The sequence below is a fragment of the Halichoerus grypus genome, chromosome 1 (genome assembly GCF_964656455.1).
Source record: "Halichoerus grypus chromosome 1, mHalGry1.hap1.1, whole genome shotgun sequence".
NCBI classification, from domain to species: Eukaryota; Metazoa; Chordata; class Mammalia; order Carnivora; family Phocidae; genus Halichoerus; species Halichoerus grypus.
Genome location: NC_135712.1, coordinates 120,610,738 through 120,636,504, shown reverse-complemented (window position 1 = coordinate 120,636,504; position 25,767 = coordinate 120,610,738). Strand labels below are relative to the sequence as shown.

Genomic DNA, 25,767 nt, shown 5'->3' with positions numbered 1-25,767 from the left:
GGGATAGAATATGACTGTAAAGATGGAAATTATAAAAAATTTTATAAAAGGAATTGATAAGAAGTTGTTTGAAAAAAGAAAGAAGAGGATTTAAAAAAAAGAGAGAGTAAAAAAGGGAGAGAATGTGATCAAGCAGGGGAGTAGAAAAAAAGCATACAATAGAGATTTAGGGTATATTTTGATCTGTTAGAAGAAACTATCTCAAAATTTTAAAGAGAGAACAACTTATATATATATGCCAAAAATAAGGGTAACTACTATGAAGGGATAGAATATGACTCTAAAAATGAAAAATAAAAATGAAAACTAAAAATGTTTTTTTTAAAAAAGGGATTGATAAGATGTTGGTTGAAAAAGAGAAAAAGAAAAATTCAAAAAAAAAAAAAGACAGTTAAAAAAAAAAAACTTTGAAAGACTAAAGAATCATGGTAAAATAGCCATGAATTCTATGTGCATTATTCCCCTAGCGCTGGAGTTCTGCTGTTCTCATTGATCGGTAAACTTGGTCTTGGCTGGCTGTTCTCGCTGATCTTCTGGGGGAGGGGCCTGTTGCCGTGGTTTCCAAAAGTCTGCGGGAGGCGGAATTGCCCCGCCCTTGCCCGGTCCAGACTAAGTAATCTGCTCGGGTTTGCTCTCCGGAGCTTTTGTTCCCTTCAAGCTTTCCGTACAGCTTTGGTGGCGGAGAGTGAAAATGGCAGCCTCCCAATCTCTGCCCCGGAGGAGCCGAGAACTCGGGGCCCCGATCCTCAGTGAGCCCCCAGAGGAAAGCCACCAGTCACTCCTGTCTCCCCGGTCTCCGGCCACATTCCGTGTTCACCTGGCCTGTGACCCTGCGTTTCTATATCTGGCACCCGACCCCGTGTGGAGTCTCCAAACCCAGCAGATTTCTGCGGTGTGCTCCTGCGCCTCTCCTCCCGGGGGAAGAAGGTGAGTCTCCCTGGATCTGCCGCTTGTTGGGTCCCTGCTGGAGGAGCAGTGGCCCGACTGTGCCGCGGATCATGGTTTATGGCAACCCCGAGCTGAGAGCCCGCGCCTGGGCTCTGTCTCTGCAGCCGGCTTCCCCGCTCTGATACCTGGGAGCTCTGCCACACTCAGGCACCCCCGGTCTTTCTGTGACCCCGAGGGTCCTGAGACCACACTGTCCCGCGAGGGTTCCACCCCCCACTTCGCCACCGGAGTGACCTCCCTCAGCGGAGCAGACTTCTAAAAGTTCCGATTTTGTGCTCCGTGGCTCTATCACTTACCAGAAGCGGCCGACGGAGGCCCCTCCCCCGCTGTCTATCCTCCGGAATATCGCCTCAGATTCACTTCTCCGCACGTCCTACCTTCCAGAAAGTGGTCGCTTTTCTGTTCAGAGAGTTGTTGCTCTTCTTTTCTACAATCTCCTGTTGAGTTCGTAGGTGTTCAGATTGGTTTGATCCCTATCCAGCTGAATTCCTGAGAGGAGAGGAAATCCAGGTCTCCTACTCCTCCGCCATCTTGCTCTGCCCCCGGATGTGCACATTCTTATTTTATTCATTGGGTTATAACTTATTACTACCTTTTTGTTTTGATGCTAAAATTGTTCAGATTTGGAGCTTCTTCAAATTGTCTCTTGTGTCTTTTTGATATGTCTCCATCATTTTATTTTGGAGCACTTTCTTTACTTTTTTAATGGAGGTATAGTTAATATACAGTGTTACATTAATTTCAGGTGTACACTATAATGATTCAACAATTCTATAGACTTCTCAGTGCTTATCAAGATAAGTGTACTCTTAATCCCCTTTATCTATTTCATGCATTCCCTCACCCACTTCCCTTCTGGCAACTACCTTTTCTCTGTATTTAAGATCTGGGTTTTTTTGTTTGTTTGTTTTTTGTTTTTTGGTCTCTTTTTTCCTTTGTTTGTTTATTTGTTTTGTGTCTTGAGTGAAATCATATGGTATTTGTCTTTTTCTGACTGACTTATTTCACTTAACATTATACCCTTTAGCTTCATCCATTTTCTTACAAATGGCAAGGTTTTATTTTTTTTATGTCTGAGTAATATTCCTTTGTGTGTGTGTGTGTGTACCACATATACTTTATTCATTCATCTATGGATGGACACTTGGTTTGCTTCCATATCTTGGCTATTGTAAAAAATGCTGTTAGAAACATATGGGTGTGTGTATACTTTTGGATTAGTATTTTTGTTTTCTCTGGGTAAATACCCTGTAGTGGGATTACTGGATCATTTGATAATTCTATTTTTAATTTTTTGAGGGACCTCCATACTGTTTTCTATTGTGGCTGCATCAATTTGCATTCCCACCAACAAGCACTTCCTTACTTCCTGACACAAGATAACCTAGGCTCATCTTGTACATTACCTTCCCCAGTTCTATCCTTTGTGTAGTTTTCCATTATGTGGACTTTCTTCCAGTGATTTGTAGAAATTTTTTTATTATGGATATTAACCCTTGCTAATTATTTTCTCAAATCTGTTGTTTCACTTTTACCTTATGATATCTTTTGTCATGCAGAGATTTTACATTTTGATCTCACTTTATTTGATAGGATTTTTCCCTTACCAATTTTATTAATATATATTTAATTATTTTTTCTAGTGACTTTGTAAAATTTCCCGCTTTTTACCTTTAGGTGTTTGATTTGTTGAAAAAAAAGTTAAATTAATATTGTGCATGAAGATTTTGTCTTTGTTTTTTTTTTTTTTAAATGGATAGCCAGTTGTCTCTACACCATTGTTGAATAATGAAACGTTTCTCTATTTATTTGAATTGGTATCTTTATTTTATATAAAATTCTCCCCATATTTGTTGGTCTGCTTCTAGACTGTTATGTGCATTAATCTGTGATATATTTCTCCTAATTATGAAACTATTTTTATTATTAACTTTTTGATGTCTGATAGGGCAAGTTAGCTCATTAGTCTTCTCTTTCAAAATTGTCTTGACTCTTCTGCAAATGTTTTCCTTGAGATGAATTTATAGTCACCTTATTAGCTTTTTTAAAAAGCATATTATGATTTTGAGTGAGAGTACATTGTTAATAGGTTAATTTGAGGGTACTGATGTCCTTATAATTTAAAATCTTCCCATGTAAGAACAGTACATCTAACAATTTATTTAGGTTTAAATTTTTTTAAAAAAGATTTTAGTTTTAAGTAATGTCTACACCCAATGTGGGGCTCGAACCTACAACCCTGAGATCAAGAGTGGCATGCTCTACTGACTGAGCCAGCCAGGTGCCCTTGTTTAGTTTTTTAATATCAAAGTATTAAAGCTTTGTCCATAGAGGTCTTATGAATTTCTTCTTAGATTGATTCTTATGGTATTTATTTTATTGTTGTTTTGTTTTGTGTTGCTTTCATGAAGAGCATATTTTCTTTTTCTATTACATTTTCTAATTACTTATTGCAGGTGTAAAGGAAAGCTATCCCTTGCATTTTTTCCCTTCCTTTTCTCTTTCCCTTATCTGAGGTTAAGTCAACCTGTGGATGCTGAGTTTTATAACTGCACTTTGTGGTTATGTGGGGGATGGTGCTGTTCAGAGGATGTGTCGCTTGTTAGTCTCTGTTGGTGGGAGCTTACCATTTTTCTTAGGAGTCTCCAGACCCTCTGTGCTATCGTTCTTTTGTGGTCTCCCTCACTGACCCCTACTTGGGCCAGATATCACTGCCTGGTACTAGCAGGTTAAGAGATGAAGGAGAGGATGACCCATCTGGCTGCTCTTTCTTTGGTTTCCCTGACCATTTACCCAGATGATCACCTCAAGGCCTCTCCGTCAAGAACTAGGAAGGTCCAAGATTTTACCTGACTTGTAAGCTCACAAGTGAGCCTGCCAAAGTCTCATGGATGCTGCAGAAGACACGAGACTCCTAACTCAGAGACAAAGGACTTTACTACTTGGGGCTCAGAAAGCAGCATAAGCTTCCATTGTTATGTCGGTTCCCCTTGCTTCCCCCCACCCCAAGTCCCACAGGGGTGCAAAGCTGGTTCAGATGGATGCTGCCAATGCAGTGGGTTGGTGTCAAAGCTAAAGGACCCTATGCTTAGGGAACCCCAGTCTTTTATAATGGGCTACAAGCAAATTTGCTCAGTCTTTGCCCCTAAGGGGGGACATTATTTTTATTGTACTGGACAGCAACCAAACTTGCTCTCTGTTCCTGGAGGGAGACACTATCTCTGTCTTCTAAGGCTATTCTCTATTCAAGCATCCTTTGTTTGACTAGGATAGTCTGGAACAAAAGCTGTCAGTGTCTCTGTTTATAAGACATGCAGAAATGTGGGAGACCCATGGAGAGTTCTCTCCCAACACTCTCCTGTTCTTGGGGTCCATCACTGCTGAGGTTTGAGTAGCCTTAGGGTCCTGTCTGCTTTTATGCACCAAATCCTTTCAAGGTTGAGTTTTCTCTTTCAAACCATATCTTCTCTGTCTTTTATCTTTCAGAGATCCCTGAAATTTCTGGTTTATAAAGAGCACTTTGTCCAATTTTCCAGTGCTTTTAAGGTGAGGAACAGTGATCCTGGTGGCCAGGGGCATGGCAATAGGAATTACTGTGGGACCTGGAAGAGGGTGATCTCAGACATCCCTCCTGTCCCAGTTGGTCAGCATGCCATCTTGATTGTTGCTTCAGAACCTCTCTTAAATCCATCTACTTCTCTGCCATTAATTTATTAAGACCCTCATGATCTCTCATTAGGATTATTCCATTGGAATGTTAGCTCCATGAGAGCAGGAATTTGTGTCAGTTTTGTTCACTGTTCCCTCACTGCCTAGAACAGTGCCTGGAGATTTATTTATTGAGTGAATGTTTTTTATTTTTTAATAACAGCTTTGAGATGTAATTCACATACCATAAAGTTCACCCTTTTAGAGTGTACAATTTGGTAGTTTTTAGTATATTCACAAAGTCATGAGTCAATTAACACTAATTCCAGAACATTTTTATCCACCCCTCACCAAAAAACCCATCCCTGTTAGCAGTCACTCCACATTCCCTCCTCCCCTCAGTCACAGGCAAACACTAATCTACTTTCTGTCTATTCTGGACATTAATATAAAGAGATAATACAATATGGGATCTTTTGTGACTGGCTTCTCTCACTTAGCATTATGTTTTCAACATTCATCCATGTTGTACTATGTATCAGTATTTCATTCTATTTTATGGCTGTGTAATATTCTACTGTATGGATCTACCACAATGTTTTCCATTCATCAGTATGATACACATTTGGATTGTTTCCACTGTTTGGCCATTATGGATAATGCTGCTATGAACATTTTTGTATAGGTCTTTGTGTGAAAATACGCTTTCAGTTCTCTCAGGTGGAATGGAGTAGAATTACTGGATTATATGGTAACTCTTTGTTCAACTTTTTTGAGGACCTGCCAACCTGTTTTTCAAAGTGATTGCACCATTTAACATTCCTACCAGCAATTTATGAGGGTTCCAATTAATCTATATCCTCACTAATACTTGTCATTTTTCTTTTTGATTATAACCTCTTAGTGGGTGTGAAGTAAATCCCATTATGGTTTTGATTTGCATTTCCCTAAAGACTAATGATGATCAGCATCTTTTCATGTGCTTATTGGTCATTTGTACATCTTCTGTAGAGAAATGTCTATCCAAGTCCCTTGCCCAGTTTTTAATTGGGTTATTTGTCTTTTTATTGTTGAGTTGTCGAGTTGTAAGAGTTCTTTTTATATTCTTGAGGAAAGTCTCTTATCAGATACATGATTTGCAAATATTTTCTTCCATTCTGTGGCTTGTCTTTTCATTTTCTTCATGTTGTCCTTTGAGGCACAGAAGTTTTTAATTTTTATGTTCAGTTTTCCTACTTTTTTCTTTTATCTTTTGTATTTTGGGGGTATCATATCTAAATTGGATAAATGTTTGAATAGTTTCTTTTTATGTTTAAAAATTTATTATAAAATATTATAAAATATTTTGAAAGCATGATCTGAAACATTTCATTTATGCAAGTTTTTAATTAAAATTTTTTTCTTTCCAAATTTTTTGGATAAATTTGACATGTAACATTGTGTAAATTTGGGGCACCTGGGTGGCTCAATTGGTTTAGCATCTGCCTTTGGCTCAGGTCATGATCTCAGTGTCCTGGGATCAAGCCCCGTGTCAGGCTTCCTGCTCAGCGGGTAGTCTTCTCTCTCTGCCCCTCTTCTCACTTGTCTCTCTCTGTCTCTCTCTCAAATAAATAAATAAAATCTTTTTTAAAAAAACATTGTATAAATTTAAGGTATACAGTGTGTCACTTTGATACATTTATGCATTGTAGTATGATTGCCATTGTGACAATTTTGATCACATTACATGTTTATAGTACAGTATTATTGTCTATTGAATAGTTTCTTTCTTTCTTTCTTTCTTTTTTTTTTTTTAGAGAGAGAGCATGCACACATCGGGGTGAGGGGCAGAGGGAGTGAGAGAGAATCTTCAGCAGGTTCTCCGCGCCCAGCACAGAGCCTGACTTGGGCTTGATCTCACCACCCCAAGATCATGACCTGAGCCAAAATCAAGAGTCAGGGGCTTACTGACTGAGCTACCCAGGTGCCCCTCTATTGAATAGTTTCTTCACTACTCTTCCTTACCCTCCAACTCCATGTCTATCTTTTACATTATAATGAAAGTGAGTGTTCTAAAAAGACAATTTATCAGTCACTTCCTATTTTAAATCCTGATTTGGCTTCAGTGGCTTCCTGTTGCTTTCAGGAAAAGTCTAAACACTGTTTTATGGCTAGCAGGCTCTCAATCCTGTTGTCCATCATATGTACTAGTGCCCTGATTTTAACTCTGGTTGGATCAATGACTCCTGCTCATTTTCTGTCTCTTTTCCTTTCTCATCAGGACCTATGGCTCTATATATGTGGAAGAGTAACACTGTGGAGAGATGAAATTACATAGGACCCTGACAACATGAAAAAAATGTCTTCAAAATGGGCTTTGTGTAATAGAAATAATATTCAGTCCTAGAAATCCCAAGTGTGTGCTAATAAGGAATGAGTTTATTTCAAAGGCCAAAGCTGCCTTAGATGGTGATCCGAATGACTTCTTATCAACTTGAATGCCTTTTCCTGTGGCAGTGTGCAGTTACTCTCAGGGTGAACACTTCTGAACTCCCTGGGAGAGCTGAAGGCTTCTCTGATTTCAGTGTAATTCAATTTAAGCAACGCTGTCATAGCATCTGCAGCCCGAAGCTGTTTCCCACCCAGATATCACAGTTTAGGGTAGACGTGGAGGAGGCAGGGAGAGGGATCATGCAGCATGTGTCCCCAGTCTTTCTTCTTGGGAGGTGGGGGAATGGGAGGATGGGATTAAGAGCATCTACTCTATGCCTGGTAAGGTGCTAGCTGCTTTCTATATATTATAGCATTTAATCTTCACAGTGATCTGCTGAGATAGGTATTATACCCATTTATACAGAAGCCCGTTTCTTTTGGCTGCCCAGATTCTGCCCTCGTTGCCCATGAATTGCCCCATCTGAGAGCAGGAGAACATTAAAAATGCTCCCATTTTGACCCCACACTCCTCTGGCCTAAGGTGCAATCATAAATGTGGACTTGTGGATTGGGGGATCGTTTGGGTGGGTCAGGTGTCTTCTCCTGGAGCTGACTTCTAGGGCTTCTCTCTACCCTCCTGGAATGTTTCTCTTTCCAGCTTTTGGTTCTCATCCCTGCTGTGTAACATTGCCTGCCTCATGACCACAGTGTCTGTATCTTTTTCTAGCTTCCCTGGACTTCGGGGGTAGTGGTGGGGGCTGCAGTGGGTGTAACCTCATGGTGATTTTTCACAGGGCAGTAGGAGAGTCTCTGCCACCTTTCCCTCAGCACCAAATCCTTGGTCTTGCGGCATCTGCTGTATGGGAGGTGATGAGTCAGTGCTGGGATGTGGTGGTAAAGATGAGAAACACGGTTCCTGCCTTATAGAGCTTACCTTCTTATGTGGGAGACCATTAACCAAGTAAACAAACATAAGCAACATCGTTACACGTTTTTTTTTAAAGATTTTGTTTATTTATTTGACAGAGAGAGACACAGCAAGAGAGGGAACATAAGCAGGGGGAGTGGGAGAGGAAGTAGGCTTCCAGCTGAGCAGGGAGCCTGATGCTGGGCTCGATCCCAGGACCCTGAGCCGAAGGCAGACGCTTAATGACTGAGCCACCCAGGCGCCCCTTATTACATGTTTTGATAGGAACTAGGAATGAAACAATCGGGGGACTGTGCTTTAGATTAAGTGGCTGGCACAGATCCAGCTGAGGTGAGAATGATGAACCAGATGTGGTCAGGGTTCCTTGGGCAGGAGTGGCACAAAAGTCTCAAAGACAGAAAGCTTGGTGTGTCTGGGGAACTGAGAGAAGGCTTGCATGGGGTCTGGAAAAGAGAATGCAAGATGGGTGGGTGGAGGTGGGCAGGGACCAGGTCGTGTGCAACCAGTCAGCAAAGGAAGTTTGGGTATTTTCAAGGTGTGTGGAAAGCTACTGAAAGCTTTCAAGCAGGGGCGTGTGTGATAAGACTTGTTCTTAAGAGATCTGTCTGGCCTATATGGAGCCTGCACTTGAACTGGTTCATAGGAGAGAGAACAGTGTCTGGGACCAGGTGGCGGAGAGAGGTGGAAGATCTGAGAATATTCAGGAGGTGGCAGGTTCAGAGCATGCTGTGTGGTTGGGTGGAGGGTTGAGGGAAAGGCAAAGATGAAGGAGGAAGAGCAGGTCAGGTCAGGTGGGCAGGGGCACAGCCCTCCTGCTTTAGATTCCCCTGCTTCCTGGCTTCCTCCCACTTTCTTTATCCTATCCCTCCTCCCACCCCAATCCTCAGCCCCCAGCTGCAGGAATTCCTCCCTCTTTCCCACTGCTTGGGGAAGCTACCTCCACAGCTCCAGCTTCAGGAATTTCAGGTCCCCCAGCTAGTGACCCTGGCTTGGCCAAAGCATGGCAACCTCTTTTTCCATTTAGCTTGGCTGAGGCAAGGTTTGTGTTTTCTGTTAAAGGAAGTGTATATCATGAAACTAGGAAGAATGGAAAATAAATTACCTTACCAACATCAATAAAAAATTATAAAACTTTTGCAAAAAGAGGGTCTCAGAATGCAGTCTTAAGTGTAATGATTATTTGGCAAACATCAACTGAGTTCCTATGGCGGGGCTGGTTGCTGGGAATTAGGGTTGAATTCCAGTGGGTTTCTGCCCTTGGGAGCCCCCAGGCCCATGGGAGAGACTGAGGAGAAGGGTCAGTCTCATGGTCAGGCTTTCTTAGGGGTGCAATCGGGGGAGCCCAAATGAGGTGGGTGTTGGGAGAGATCATTTTCTTGTTTGACATGAGCCATGCCCTGGCACATCAGGCCTGCAGTGGATTTACTGGTCAGACTGATGTGAAAAGGCTCAAACTATGGGTACTGGAAGGCTATCTAGTGCTTTGCTCAACTAGTGCATGCCAGCTCTAAACTTAACCTCTTGGTGTTCCTGGGCTGGCAAGACTCCTTCATGTGCTAGCAAAGAGAGAACCATCTACTGTTGGGGCCTGGAGGGGCAGTCAAAGACTTGCTGGCTGGGCAGCCTCCCTAAGCAGTCTGAGTCCTCAGGCTGGACCCTCCTTGTCAGATTCAGGGCAGGGGCTCACTAAGAGCAGAGGCAGGGCAGTAGTATCCTGGCCTGGCCACTCAGCCTGAGGGACATGAGCTGGACCTGCAGAGCCCTGGGGTGTGTGTAGGTCTAGGGGATTGCCCTGAGCTCCTGAGCAAGCTGTCAAGTGAGGAAGGTCACATGGTGGGTTACAGGTGGAAGTTTCATTCGCCTGGGGCCCTGGGGAAAGGGGAAACAGGAACCTCTGCTGGAATTTTGAAATCGCCACCCTCCACATGGCAGTCACAGGGGCTATCTGTCCCCATTTCCCAGGAAGGCCCCCACTTACCATAGTTAGCTGTATTTGTGGAGAAACATGTATTAAATTTGAATCCTAGATCTGCCACATGGCTATGCAGCCTCCTTTAAGTTTCTTCTTCTTTCTGCGCCCATTTTTATACCCATAAAGTGAGGGCTTGGGTTCTGGAATCAATCACTGAGCAGCATTCCTTCTGTAGAGCCCACCTCAGAGACCACCTTCCTTCTCTGGCCTTTCCTCTCTTCTCCTCTTTCCCTCTGCTCTTATATGCCCACCCTTCCAAGGGCCTCCGAGGCCCAGGCTCTTCTCTGGTCTACCCCAGGAGGCAGCTTGTTCTGTTGGTCTTGGGAAACAATATCTCCAGGACAAGCACACCTTCCCTGCTGCTGATCCTGATCATTTCTCATGACACAACTTTGATGTGTATGTTGAGATTCTCCCTTTCCTAGGGGTGAGGTGCTCCTCCATACTTTTTGGTGAGGGACAGGGTGGACTAGAGGGCTCTATCTACCCCCCCTCCTTTTTGCTACCTCTTCTCTAGTTTCCTGCCTTGTTTGACAGTGTCTAGATTGTGGGATCTGGAGCTGGAAAGACTTGCATTCTGATTCCTGCTCTGCCTTTTTCTGGCTATATGATCTCTCCAGCACCATTTGTTGAAAAAGATTTTCTTCCTCTATCCAATTATCTTGGCACCTTTGTCAAAAACCTTGGCCATATATATGTGCATCTATTTGTGGATTTTCTATTCTGTTCTATTGACCTGTATGTCCATATGCCAATGCCATTCTGTCTTTATTACTATAGTTTCCAATAAGTCTTAATATCAGGGAGTATAAGTCTTCCAACTTTGTTCTTCTCTTTCAGAGTTGTTTGACTATTCTAGGTCATCCTGCATTTCCTTATAAATTTTAGAACCAGCTTGGCAAATTATTAAAAAATATCCTTCTGAGATTTTGATTGGGATTCTGTTGAATCTATAAACCAATTTGGGAACAATTGCCATCTTAATAATGTTGAGACTTCCAATCCATGAACATGGGATACCTCTTCATTTATTTAGGTCTTATCATCTATTTCTGTTGTAAAGGTCCATAAGTTTTTAGTTTTGCTAACTAAGCACTTCCTGTTTTGATAGGGGGATCTGGGAATATGAAAAAACTATTCTCTCACCACTGTCATCTCCCCTAAATCTCTTTTGCTAACTTCTTGAGGACAATCTTAGTTCACTCATTTTTACTTTTTTCATTACAAACATGGGCATTTGTGGCTATGAGTTTTCCTCTAAGCACTGCTTTATCTGTATCTGACAAAATTTGGTGAAGTAGTTTTCACTTCACTTCGCTTCAAATGATTGTCTATTTTCTCTTGGGACTTCTTTGATCCACTGGTCATTTCAAAATATATCCCTTAATTTCCAGACATATAAATGTATTTTAGAGTTTGTTGTTGTTGTTACTGATTTTAACTTAATTGCATATAGTTAGAGAACGTACTATTATGATTTCAGTACTTTTCAGTTCATTGAGATTTGTTTCATGGCCCATTGTATGTTAATTTTATCATTTTTTTTTTTAAAGATTTTATTTATTTATTTGAGAGAGAGAGAGCACATGAGAGGGGGGAGGGTCAGAGGGAGAAGCAGACTCCCTGCTGAGCAGGGAGCCCGATGCGGGACTTGATCCTGGGTCTCCAGGATCATGACCCAAGCCGAAGGCAGTCGCTTCACCAACTGAGCCACCCAGGCCCCCGATTTTATCATTTTTGTATGTACTTGAAAATAATTTTTATTCTGCAGGTGTTGGGTGCACTGTTCTTTAATTGCCCCTTAGTTAAATGTTGCTAAAATATTCTTTATCCTTATTGATTTTTTTATCTGCTTTCCTTAACAGCTACTGATGATTAAATCTCTCATTTTGAGAATTTCTTTTCTTTGTAGATTTGCCCATCTTTGACAGCAAATTACATGTTTTAAGGGCATATTATTAACTGCATATAAATTTAGAGTTATTTTATTGTCTTTTTTTTAAGATTTTATTTATTTATTTGACAGAGAGACAGCGAGAGAGGGAACACAAGCAGGGGAGTGGGAGAGGGAGAAGCAGGCTCCCCACTGAGCAGGGAGCCCGATGCGGGGCTCGATCCCAGGACCCTGGGATCATGACCTGAGCCAAAGGCAGACACTTAATGACTGAGACACCCAGGTGGCCCTATTTTATCATCTTGATGAACCTAACCTTTTGTCACCATGAACTGGCTCTCCTGTTTTCTAGTAATACTTTTTGCCTTAAGGTTTTTGCTGACTAATAATAGTACAGTCACACTACTCTTTAGGTTATTAAGTACGTGGTATATCCTTTCCTGTCCTTCAGCTTATAACCTTTCTGTCTTGGTCCATGTGAGCTGCTATAGCAAAATGCTGTAAACTGACTGGCAGCCCAGGCAGCAGAGGGTCTGCCGTGGCAGAGTCCCGTGGAAGGGGGCTGGGGGCAGCAGGCTCAGTGATGTACATCTCTAGCCCACTGACAGGCACTCACAGACTCCGGGCTGTTCACCCTGACTCTCCTCCTTCACCAGCCTGAGCTTCACGGAAGTGGTGCCCACCTCTCATTTGCATCTGGATCTTCAGTGCTCAGCACACGGCCTGGTCCACAGTGATAATCAGTAGCTGAGAACCATGGCAGGGATGCTGATTCCTGCTGGGGTGGACCACAGGTTCTACAGCGGGCTTCCTGGAGATCCAGACTGCTGTGCGGCACAGGAGTCTGCTTCTGTTTGTATCTGCCGCAAGTAGTCAGAGGCCCAGCTCTGAGCCGCAGGGCCTGGGCCTGGGCAGTTTTTCTCAGTGGCCGCTGTGGTTCAGGAAAATCTCATTGCTTGTGTATTGCATCAGTTCCCAACCTGCACAGCAACAGAATGTCTCCAAATAGGGAGGACAAACAGTAGAGCTGCTCAGGGAGCTTGCCCCCCAGCCTGGGCTCACCATGACGTGGCATGCGTGGTGGAAGCAGGCTGTTGCCTTTCTCATAGCCACTCCCACTGTGGCCCTGAGAGTGTTGCCCACGAGCTGCTAATTTCTGCCAGCCCCTTGCAGAGAGAGGAAGGGAGTGTTGTGTCCTGCAATCAGATGGGCAGCTTCCAGCCGGTTCCTGCCCTCACCATCCCCCCACCTCCTAGCCGCTGCTTGGCAAGTTTTCTGGGAGACCTTCCCTAGCACTGGCAGCTACTCCTGGACCTGAGTGGAACTGGCCAGTCCTCCTCAAACCATAGCTGGCGACCCCCTGGGAGTGAGGCTTTAGCATAACCCCTCCCAGGGGACTTGGATGGGGGGGTGGCATGGTGTAGTGGAAAGGGTCAGAACAACCAGGGTTTGGACGTGGGCTCTGGGTGACTGGAGTGGGGCTTTGGGCAGAAGGAGAGGGGATACACACGGGGAATTTAAGAAACAAAGCAGATAAACATAGGGAAAAAAGAAAAAAAGAGGGAAGCAAACCATAAGAGAGACTCTTTTTTAAAAAATTTTATTTGTTTATTTGTTTATTTTTATTTTATGTTCAATTACATAAGAGACTCTTAATGACAGAGAACAAACTGAAGGTTGCTGGAGGGAGGTGGGTGGGGGATGGGCTAGATGGGGGATGGGCAATTAAGAGGGCAGGTGTTGTGATGAGCACCTGGTGTTACATGTAAGTGATGACTCACTAAATTCTACTCCTGAGTAGTTATTACACTATATGTTAACTAGAACGTAAATAAAAACTTGAAACTTGATTAAAAAAAAACCAAGGAGAGGGAAGAAGCCTGTGGTATTCCTCAGAAGTGGATTGTGTGGGGGCATTTGGAAGCAGTGAAAAGAATGTGCTAGGTCAGGAGGGTGCTTGCCGCGACCCAGGGATCAGGTGAGGCAAGTTGGACGAGGCTGGCAACAAGGAGAAAGGAAGACGAGAGGGAGGCCAGGAATCCGAGACTGGGAAACCCATCGTGGTGGCTGGAGCAGAGAGGAGCAGGGGTGAGGAGAGCCCCAAAGCGAATTCCCACATGTTGTGTCTGGGTGCGGGGAGAGGGGCAGAGCTGACAGGACCAGCTGGGCCGCCTTTGAGTGGGAGGGTGGGATCGGAGGTGCTGAGTGTGCTTGGCCCTAGGCAGGCCGGAGGGCGTGCGGCTCTCAGGGCCGGAGTAGATGAATGCAGAGCCCCGCTGGAGGGACGCGTGTGGCAGAGCGGGACTCTGCAGGCTTCTCTCTGGCCTCACCACACACTCTTAGCTATGTGACCTCAGGAGAAATCCCTAACCTTTCTGAGCCTGACTTCAAGGCATCAGCTCCCTCCCCCGACCTTGAGGGGGTCATTACAGCTGCTGCCCTCCAGTTTACCAAAGGAAGGCAGATAGAAAGGAGCTGCAGATACATGGATAAAGAAATGATGGCATATATACAATGAAATATTATTCAGCCTTAGAAAAGAGGGAGATCTTGTCATTGGCAATGACACGGATGACCCGGAGGATATTATGCTAAGTGAAATAAGCCAGACACAGAAAGAAAACTACTGCATGATCTCACTTATATGTAGAATCTAAAAAAGTCAAATTCATAGAAGCAGAGAGTAGACCAGTGGTTACCAGGGGCTGGGGTAGAGGAAATGGCCTGGTCAAAGGATACAAAGTTGCGGTTATAGAGAATAAATAATTCTACAGAGAGCTAAGGTACAATGTGGTGACTCGAGTTGAAAATACTGTATTGAATACAGGATATTTGTTAAGAGTAGATTTCGGGTGCTCTCACCTCACACACACATAACTCTGTGAGAAGCTATGTGAATTAGCTTGACTCTAATAATCATTTCACTATGTATATGTGTGTCAAATCATATTGTGTACCTCGAGTATATACAACTTCTACTTAAACAAGAAAAGAAAAGAAAGGCGCCATGGCCAGACTGAGTCCAGACTGGGCAGTTCCATTTCACAGGCTGGAGAACTGAGACCCTGGAAAGGCCTCCCTCAGCCAGGTGGCCTGCTGGGGCCGGGTAGTGGATCCTCATGGGGTGCCTTTGGCCCTGCCTGATGGCCTTGTGGCGGCTTCTCCCACCCCCATTAGCTGTTGACATACAAATGCCCTGGTAAGGAAAATATTTTCATTCTTTTATTACAACATTCTCGGGCCTGCTTAATCATATTTTTCTTTGTCTTTAACAACAAGCTTCTGTGTGGTTTTCTACCTTCTTGCTGCTCTTCTCAGGACACCCTAGAACTGAGCCTTCCTGGTGCTTAATGCCTTTTAATGTGTCACCGCCCTCTGGCTTCTTTAGGGGACTTGAGGGCAGGAAGCCGCTGAGTCCCTCCAAATGCCTCATACCACACCTGAACACTTTACATCCAGGGATCTTTTACCAACCTCACTTCTACTCTGGGAGAAAGGGATCACCTCATTTTTCGGAAGAAACGGATATTCAGAGAGGTTAAGTATCCTGCCCAAGGTCACACAGCTGTAAGTGGTAAAGCCAGAGCTTGAAGTGGGATTCAAGCCAATTTGATTTCCAAATCAGGGATTATTCTGTTAATAGGTCTGCTCTGCTAGTACCCTGATCTGATCTCTGGCACCAGCCTGCTGGGGTGACCTAAAGCAAGTCCCGGATGGTCTCTGTGCCCGATCACACCCTCTGGGTGTGACAGCTCATTGTGGAAATGGGGGAATGGGGATGAGAGCTGGAACTTGATCCCATACACTGCCGCCAAGTTGTGACAGAAGCAAGAATCAATCCACAGAGGTGTTTGCTGGAAGCCCAGGGGTCGCGTGCGTTGGGGGAAGGGGCGATCCTGCACAGACAGAAAGAGGAGGAGCACGTCCTGGATGAAGCCTTGCGGTGTACTACCGAGAGCGGGCCTGTTTAATCCTGCCAGCAGTCCCCGGAGGAAGGCACAGCACTGCCCCCATTGTACAGCTGAGGAGACAGAGCACAGGTGGCCTAAGGGCAGAGAGCCGGCAGGTATGGAGCAGAGATGCAGGCCTGGAAAGCCAGCCTCAGAACAGCCCTCCATCACTCTGTGGCCCAGAGCAAAGCCTCTCCCTGTCTGGCCTCGGTCTCTTCGGCAGTAAAATGGGGGGTCTGGCCTTGCTGGCTGCACGGCCTCATGTCCAGGTTAACTTCACTGAGCTCCAGTTTCTTCTCTGAGCCTCCCACCTGCTTCGCCTGCATCCCGACAGCCCCTCTGGGAGCCCAGGCCTGGCCTTCCCCCCGCTCTGTCAAACACTCCCGTCTGGAGACAGTGCGGGGGGAGGGGCGGCGGGCTGGACGCAAGGCAGGAGAGAGCTCCCCTGTCCTGTCGCTGCCCAGCCCATTAGAGCCCCCTCTGTGTGGCTGGTGGGGTTGGGGAGGGGGCGAGAGTGCTGTGGAGGGAGTGGAGTGGAGGGGCTGTTATTCGCTACATGGAGTTCCTCTAAGCTACCTTCCCTCTCTGCCCAAGAGGGCCCCAGGCCCTGCCCTCTACTTTGGGATCTCCCCCCCACTCCCAGGGTCCTTTGGTTTTGACATGGCTGGTGATGAGCTCTGGCCACTGTCCCAAGCTGGGAAGAGCGGTAAGGGAAAGTGTGTGAACTTCCTACTATCTTCAGCTGGGCCTCTTTATTCTCAAGGTCTTTTAGTTGTGAAGCAAGGCCTGGGGCCTTGACTGGCAAGATTAGCGTGGGAGGTGGCAGCCCCCTCCCGCTCTCTGTGGTGAAAGCTGAGCGTACTTTCCTTCAGCCGGTGTCAGAAGCTGTACTGTAGCCTATAATTACTGACATGAAAATCCCCACATGCAGAGAGTCTGGACGGGGCCTGCGGTGGAAGCAGCCTTGGGCCGGGGAAGGGTTGGAGTCAATAAGCCTGTGTTTGAATCCAGGTTCTGCCTCTCAATTATCTGTGTGTCCTCTGGCAGGTTACTTGCCCCTCTGGCCTCAGCGTCCTCCTCTGTAAAATGCTATAACTCTGCTCACCTCTTGGTGTTGCTATGAGGGTTAATTAGGCTGATGTATACAAAATATAACACAGGGGCCGTACTGAGCAATGTCACGTCCAGGTGAAAGGGATCTTTTGTGCAGGATCACCCTTTGTGTACCCAACCCAGCCTCTTGGCACTCTCCCACTCATTCCCCAGGCTCCCTGACTGTCACCTTTGCAGGCTTATCTTCTTCTTCCATCTCCCCAGATCCACAGTCCTCTTTCTTCCTTCTGCCAGCAGCATCCTCCAAGCCCCTCTCTGAACTAGCTATCACTCTGGAAACCAACAGGCCAAACACATTCTCACCAGTATGTGACAACTGATAATATCTTAGAATTTAACTCTCCAGTGGGTATTTGTATTATAAAAGACTATTATTTTTTCTTTAAGGTTTTATTTTTCATTTATTTGAGAGTGTGAGATAGAGCACGAATCGGGGGCGGGATGGGGAGAAGCAGAGGGAGAAGGAGAAGCAGACTTCCCGCTGAGCAGGGAGCCCCATGTGATGTGGGGCTCAACCCCAGGAGATCACGACCTGAGCCAAAGGCAGACGCTTAGCCAACTGAGCCACCCAGGTGCCCCAGATTTTTTTTTAAACCCTACTTTTTCTAACTTTGGGTCTGGCAAACAGATGCTCAATAAAGGCTGGTTAATTGAAGAAGTGAAAGGACGTTGATAATGTTCTAATGGTGGAATTTCAGTCATGTATTCATACATTTAGCTCCTTTACAAATATTTATTTTGTGTGCTAGACAATGGGGATATCTGGATGGATCAAACAGCCACAGTCCTACCCTTACAGAGCTTTTAGTGTGATATTCCTGTAGTGGAGAAAATCAGATAATGAGCAAACACACTTCTACTTACAAATTGTGATAAATTCCCTGAAGGAAGTAATAATGCAGATTCTCTGTGACATGGTATGATGGGGGGGTCCTAATTAAATCGAGGTGATCCTAATCCCACTCCAGAGGAGGATTTGGGAAGACCTTCCAGAGGAGTTAAACTTTAAGAGGAGAAGGAACAGGGCTAGCCAGAGAGGATGTCCTGGCTTGCAGGCCTTCCTGGGCTCTGTGACACCCGTTATAGGCCAAGGCCTCCCGCCTGTGCCCAGTCCTGCAGGCGCCATGCCCCTGCCTTGGGGAGCCCACACAGTGACCCATGTCTGCAGGCCTCTGGGGGTTAATGCCCAAGCTCCTGGTGCTGCTGCTGACTGTCCCCCAGAGAGGCTGTGGCAGACCTCCCTAAATGCCCAGGCCATACACTCTGCCCTGGTCTGCCCGGGCCGCGGTCCAGCACATGTCCCTGCTGCTTCAGAGGGAGAATGAGTTGTCCTCCGCCTGCCCAGGGGCTTTTTAAGGACTTGTCTGACGCCCCATGCCTGGCTTTGATAGCTGTCCTAGACATCCAGACCCCATGGAGATCAAAGCTCCATTCAAGCCAAAATGGAGGCATTGTAGACAATCGGTCTTCTTCACAGCCATATGAGTGTTCAGTCGGGGGTCCCTGGTGGAGTCTCTGAGGCTGAGACGTTCTCCCAGCCCTGAGGATCAGACTGCCTGTCACCTCTGCACACACGCTTCCTTCTTCTGCTTGTCTGTCACAGCCTGTGGCCCCGTCACCTTCTCCAGATCCTTCCAAGACCCTCGTTCTTGGTTGTGCTGCTTGTAGGCTACTCTATCAAAAAGTGACCCTACCATCCCGATTTTTTGCCATCTGTCCTCCTTAAGCCTTTGTTGGTCTTCACGTCTGAGTGGATAAACTTGGTATTTGAAGCCAGGTCTGGGTTTGAATCTTGTCTTGACCACTCACTAGCCTTGAAGGTGGCAAAACAGGGTAGCCATATAATTGCTCATCTCAGCTGGAATACTTTTGAGAGTGAATTGCACAGGTACAACAGGCATGAACTAGGACCATGACAGGCAGTGGGAACCTGTCCACCCTTTATTATACACCCACAGGGGCAGCAGCTTTCTAAGATACATTGTGTTGGGGCTAGTCTAGGTCATGGTCACTTCCCACTTCCTGTGCTGGTCACTGAGGCTCCGCGTTGAGTGAGACTGGGCCCCAGTCCTCTTCTCCTTCACCACATGCAGTGGGATGTGGCAGTCTCTGCCTGGGGCCCAGGGGGAGAAGGTGGAGTTGCTGGCCTGAACATCCTCCACTAGGAAGCCCGGCAGGGGAGGTGCCAATGGGATGAATGCCCCAAGGGTCTCTTTCTGCTGAAAGGGGAGGAGGTAAGAGAGAGTGAGCAGGAGGACATGAGCTGTGTTCACAAACATGCCGGTTGAGGCTGGTTAAGGGAGACTGATGCTGCAGAGAAGCCTGAAGACCAGGCAGGGGCCCAGAACCTGGATGGCCGCTCTCCCTGCAGCGGGCCACTTCAGACAAGAAGAGCCTGTGACCTTTTCCATTTCCAGAGGTCCGCTGAAAGCCAGCCAGCCTGGCACCAGACCCCGACTCAGGGGGCCCAACGCTGCCCGGCCACCACCCTCTAACACAGCGAGGCTCCCCGGGCTTCCAGATTTATGGAGTGATATTCCCAAGGCTGAGGGCAGGCAGGGGGCCGGCCCCAGTCTGAATTTCAACCTGCCCTGCCTTGGGGGCCGTGCCAAGGCCCAGAGCTCACTCTGACCCCCATGTCCCAAGGCAGGGCAGACTGAGCCTGTTCTTGGGGTTATCAATAGTAGAAGCTCCTATCCGAGATTGTGGGGGCCAGAAATGGGAGAGAGGGCAACAGGCTCAGCTGACTTCTCCAGTTTTTGGTTGCTGTGAAAGCCTTCAGCCTGGGGGCTGGGAGGTGGGGAGGCTGGAGGCGGGGAGGCTTGGCACTCCTCCAGGAAGCCATGCCTGCTTTCTCTTCGTCAGGTGGCATTTCAGGTCTAAGGAGCTACCTTAGAGGACTCTTGGAGAGGAGAACATACCAGGGAATAAACTTGGGAGGATGAAACTGCTTATTCCTGCTTCTCTGCAGAGGTTATCCCTTTGTCCTGCTTTGGCCATCCCCAAACACACTGTTTATTCCCACCTCCATGTCTTAGCATTTGCTCTACCACCTGTCTTAAATGCCTTCCCCTTTTTTGCCAGTCCTTTGAGGCCCAAATCCAGGCCTCTCTCTGGAAAGTCTGTGTGACTTTTCCAGCCCACAGAGACCTTTTCCTCTTGGAGTTCATCCTGTAATGTGTGCCCAAGGGACACCATTCAGGTCCATGGCTTGTGCAGCTCCCCACCTTCCACATGAAGGTCCCTTCCCTCCAACCAGGCAGCAGCCTGCATCACCAAGGTCACTTCCTCTCCACCAGCCCACAGTGGGGAGCAGGGAGCCGACCCAGCACTGGGTGCAGGTGTGTGGGAAGCCCCAGCATTGGAGGGGCCACACATAGACCTGTAGGCTGGGCTTGTCCTTAGATGGTGGCAAGGTGCCCCGTGCAACCGCAGGCTCCAAAGCCTGGAGGTGCCAGGTGGTTTTTATTCTACTTGGCATTTTTCACTCACCCAGTTGGCTCGTGGGGGTAGATAGCAAGCACAGTCCCACCACTACCAGCCATCCTTTCCCAGTTCTCCAAAGGGGTGATTTGTCCTTCTGGCCCTGTGCTTGAATCGCCCCTCTTGTGGTGACAGTGGCATCAAACGGGCCAGCTCTTCTGCTCCGGAGATGGTAGGAAGTTCACAGAGACAAAGAGCAGCCTCGGAGAGTGATGCTCTGGTTTTTAGATTTCAGGGTTTCTTGGCACAATTCAAGGAAGTTAGATTACCCCATATAGGACAAATACATGCATATTCTCATGATTGTCTTATTTTTTTTCCTGGCATTTATCAGCTACCTCTTATTCATTGCCTTGATTTCTTTCCAAGAGACAACTACATTCATTCCAAAATTCTGGTTGGGCCCAAAATGTCAAAGGACTGGACTCTGCCATGTGCCAAGCAATACGCCTGAATCTTTGATCATTCAACAGGCCATTCTTGAGACATCCGGTGGGGGTACGGCCAGAATGCCAAGGAGCTCCTGGAGCCCCTCATTTCAGAGTGTGAAATGTGTTCACCAGAGGAGTACTCAGTGAGGAGCTGTTCTTAGCAGGCCTGCCAGAAGCATTTTCCAGCTTACGTACTTTGGGCCACCTGGGGCTCAGACCATCTGTGTCCTGGTAGCTCACTCTCCCTTCTCTCATGAGAACGGTCCCCTTAAAACTTTAGACAAGTGTCTAAATATGCCAGGCAAGCCAGGAATCCAGGCCTGATCCATATGGAGTACAGCCTTCTCTCCAGACCTCAATTTATAGCAGTAGATAGGGGTGATGGCCATATCCATTTGAAAGGCCAGCCAGAGGGCGCCTGGGTGGCTCAGTCGTTAAGCGTCTGCCTTCGGCTCAGGTCATGGTCCCAGGGTCCTGGGATCGAGCCCCACATCGGGCTCCCCACTCAGCGGGAAGCCTGCTTCTCTCTCTCCCACTCCCCCTGATTGTGTTCCCTCTCTCGCTGTGTCTCTATCAAATAAATAAATAAAATCTTTAAAAAAAAAAAAAAAAAAAAAAAAGAAAGGCCAGCCAGAGTGGTGAGTTCGTTCTGTTCATCTCTGTGGCTAGTCCTTCTGGGAATACCCCCAGAGTAGTCTTCCTTTCAACACTCACACACCCTAGACTAATTAGACGACCATTTGACTGCTTTTGGAAAAGGGGGAGAAAAGCACATTCCAGAGGACACATGCCACTCTTGATATCAAAGTTTCTCTAGTGGAAGGTTACCTTGGTTAGATTTCAGTTGCAGGCTGAAAACACTTCACTCTGCAATGTTGTTAAAAAGCTTAAAAAAAAAAAATCCTCCTGTGGTATGTTTCTAATTTAAGATTGAAAAAATATTTCTATTGTGCCATATATAGAGTAACCTAAAACCCAATAAAAGCTCTGAATTAGGGCCGGACAGAAATGGTTTGAATTAAGCTCAGGTAGAGGCAAGGACACCGTATCTGTTGGCTGGGGCTGCTGGCTCTCAGGCCAAAAGGCAGGTTCAAGCCGGGAGAATGGACCTGCCAAGCCTGGAGAGGAACCAGCTCTTCTGCCAGAATCTGATGCTCTTGGCCACTGGCCCATAGGGGCTCTGATACTATTGTCATCTGCCCCAGCCCAGGAAGGGCATAACTGTTGCTCTTCATGTCATCTTAGTTGCTTTGCAGGTTTCTCACTGGGGCATAGTTTATTTGATTTGTTGGATATTTATTATTATTTTTTTCTTTTCTCGAGGTATCTGCCAGACTTTGCCTTCGCACCTCCCTTTCGAGAAGCTGCTTATGGCTTGGTCCTCTATCCATGCCGTGATTGCACAGTGTTTTGAGCTGAGGCTAGACTTCCTTGCCTCTGGAGTCTGGAAAGCAGCACTGGCTCAGCAAATGCATAGTGAATTAATACATTTGGAACCAGTGAATGAGAAACATGATTTTTTTTTTTTGTTAGTATAAACAATGCTGCATGAAACATCTTTTCACCCATCTATCTACTTATCTGTGGCTCATACTCCTTCTTCTCCCACTCCCTTCTCACACCATACATTCTCTTTTTTTTTTTTTTTTAAAGATTTTATTTATTTATTTGACAGAGAGAGAGATAGCGAGAGCAGGAACACAAGCTGGGGGAGTGGGAGAGGGAGAAGCAGGCTTCCTGCCGAGCAGGGAGCCCGATGTGGGACTCGATCCCAGGACCCTGGGATCATGACCTGAGCCGAAGGCAGACGCTTAACGACTGAGCCACCCAGGCGCCCTCACGCCATACATTCTCATCGCTCTGTTTGTGTTGCATGACCCAACCCTTACTACCCTCCCCATTCCAACCGCCTGGGGCCAGCCCACAGCTGATTGGATAAGGAAGGTCATCTGACTCCAGAGGACCCAAATCATAGGCTAGATTAAACCAATCAGATTCTCTTGAGATTTGAACTAAGAAACAGAGAAAGGCTGTGGCAGTGTTTAGACTGGTAGGAGAGTAGTGTCAGGAGCCAAGGGTAGGTTCTGGTTGGCCATGGTGGGGCCGTGTGCAAGCAGGTGGGTGAGCAGAAAAAGCGGGGGTGGGCTGCGGGGGGTGGGGGAGGGGAGACAGCAACAGAGACAGAAACGGGGAGACACTTTGATGGCTCCAGTGATGTGGAAGATGTGACTCTAGTTCCTGTGAGGCCTGCCTACACTTTCTACCCTCAGATGCCATGAGATATCCCTTTCAAAACCAAAACAAAATAATCCTTCTCTTTTATGCTACCTCCTGACTATGATATGGGCTGCTTCCTTCCACTGTGCAGCTTCCCAGTGGCCCAGGTGATGCTGGGAGTTCTGACTTTCTTGTGGGGCCAGAGGTGGTCCAGTATGAGCCAGGTGGAGGGGAAGATAGGAGGTGATCTGAGCTGTAAACCCCACTCCATCCCATCCAACCTAAGAGATCAATGTGGACATCATTGTTCATTTCTCTCTGCTCATTTCTGGGGCAGAGGAAGATCTCCCACCTGTGTGCCCAGCCCTGTGCCAGAAGTGTCAGTGCTGGCTGTCCTCCGCCTCTGGGTGCCTCACTACTGTGACCGTGGCCTCTAGCCCAGACCACTCCCCATGACCACACCCACAGAATTGGCCTCATGTTTGAGGTGGCACAATGGTCACACAGACCTGGGTCTCAGGCCAGGTTCCTCTGCCTACCTTGGTGGCCTCAGCCAAGGTGAGTCCCCTAATCTTGAGGGCCCTCCCTGTGAGGAAGGCTTCTCAGAACCTGCTCAGCCCCTTGTGCCATTTTAAAAGAGATAGCATGTAGGTAAGGTGGCCAGTACCTCACAGACCCTGCTACCCACCCTGCGTTTTCCTCTCCAGTCTGAGGGATGCTCACGTGACACTGGCCACTCTCTTCCCTTCAGTGGCTCCGTCTGCCCACTCCCCCTTCCCCATCCTGGCCAGTGCTGTTCTGGTGACCTCTCACGTGGGCCCTTGGTTTGGTCTTCCCCTTCCTCGGCCTGGAGTCTGGGTGGGATGTGGGGAGGCAAGTGGACAGGAACTAGAGGCAAGAGGCCGGGTGGGTGAGGGAGGAGGCCCCAACGGCATGAAGCCACAACCTCACTGCCCTGTATCTGGAGATCGTCTCTCTGGGGCTCAGCAGGGGGACCTCTGAGGGCAGGACAGCCCCCAGCCTCCACTAGATGGCACTGTTGCAGGTCATTTCTATCCAGGAGCGCTTCTCAGAGTGTGAGTGTGCACGTATGAATACCTGAGCTGGTTGGGGAGTGTGTGTGTGTGTGTGTGTGTGTTGTGTTGTGTTGGGCATTCCTGGCTTGGGTCTTGCAATGCCTCAGCCCACCCTTTGTTCCTTAGGCTAGGAGTTAACTTCTTCTGAGACATCTTCCAGGGCTCTAATGGGCTCAGGACATGGGTTCCTGACTCTAGGGAGTTACAGAGTGACCAGGGCAGGTCCAGCGCTCCTCATGGCCCACCCATCTGTGGGCGGCTGGTGAGTTCTCCTGAAATGCAAGCCCAGAGGGTGCAGAATCTCAATAGCCTCCACACTCTGGGTGGGCAGTACTGGGGGATTTAGACTGGGGGGCAAGTTTTCAGAATCTTGAATGTTTCCAATGCAAATTTTATTTTGTGTATTAATGCTGGATGGTTGGTAGTAGCTACTGGAGTGCTATGTTGAAAAGGCTTCTGAGGCTGGGTCTGGCTCAGAAGGAAAGAATACTGTTGCCAGTTAATGATACCTGACAGAGGCTTGGGGTAAGAATAGCACTTTTGACAAGTTTTTTGGTTTTTTTTTTGATGTAAGTTGTCACTTGTCTATGAGGATATGAGGATGCACTTGTTTGTCAAGAGAATCCTAAATATTTAGGACTTTAGAAATTATCTGACTTATTTATTTCATAGATGGAGAAACTGAGGCACACATAGAAAAAATGAGTTACCCCTGGACATATGGTTTGTGGCAGAGAGAAGACTGGAAGGTGGGTCTCTGACCACCCATATCAGTATCTTTCTGACACATCCTATATTTCCAGTGGATCCAGTTCTGTGTTCAAACAAGGTCGCCAACACCACATTAACCTCTTTTGTCTGGTGTTTTGAGATCTTTAGACATGGCTGCCGAGGGAAAGTTCTAAGTTAAATCCCTTCATGTCTTTGTGCTACTCTAGATAGATACTGAGTAGGGCAGATTGTAAGGCTGAATCTTGGAAAAAAAGTCTTAAGAGAGAAGAAAGGAAAGAAACTGGGGTTTTGTGTATTTGAAAGAGAACACAGGGCAGCAAATTAGACACGGCTTTGGCCAAGGGTAGTAACTCCTATTTAGCCCAAAGAGGCAAGCTGAAAGAGCACGAGGGTCTCAGGTGAGACGTGAGTGAGGAAGGATTTGCTCATGGTGGAGGGGGCTGCCGGGTCAGTGTCTCAGGGCTGGGTCTGCATGGGCTGCCTCATATGCTCATCTGCTGGAGTGGAACCAATAGGAACAAGAGAATCCTGGGGAGTAGAGCAGGTGCTCAGGAGCTGGAGCCCAGAGCTGCAGGTTCTAGGCCCAGCAGCATCACCAAATTAAGTGTATTGCATGCTGTCCCTTTGCTTCACTTTTGTCAGCTGGCATATGGAGTTAGCTGTCTGGTACCCCAGGATACAGTGTGAATCAAAGAAATGAGGGTTGTCAGCCTGTGTGGGTATACGAGTTGGTCTGGAATCTCTTGAGGACTCCATGAAGAAAACCACAAGCCCTGTTTAATAGTCTTTGTGTGCATAAATGTGAGGGTGGGAACATGTGTGCATACTGTGAGTGAGAATAGTATTAAATTTGGAGGAGTAGCCAGGAGCTGTGCTAGGCACTCTATCCGGATTAACTCTCCAATAATCCCAGTGGATGGGTACTATCATTATTCCCATTTTCCAGAAGAAGAAGCTGAGGCT

General features: G+C 46.8%; 1 long non-coding RNA gene across 1 annotated transcript in view; it reads left to right on the top strand.

Moving 5' to 3' along the window:
- Positions 1-270: 270 nt before the first annotated feature.
- The window catches only part of LOC144379939 (uncharacterized), a 200,798-nt gene continuing 175,301 nt past the window's right edge, over positions 271-25,767 (top strand). Inside the window, exon 1 of the long non-coding RNA XR_013443503.1 lies at positions 271-927. This is a non-coding gene — a long non-coding RNA (uncharacterized LOC144379939). The remainder of the gene's footprint in view (positions 928-25,767) is intronic.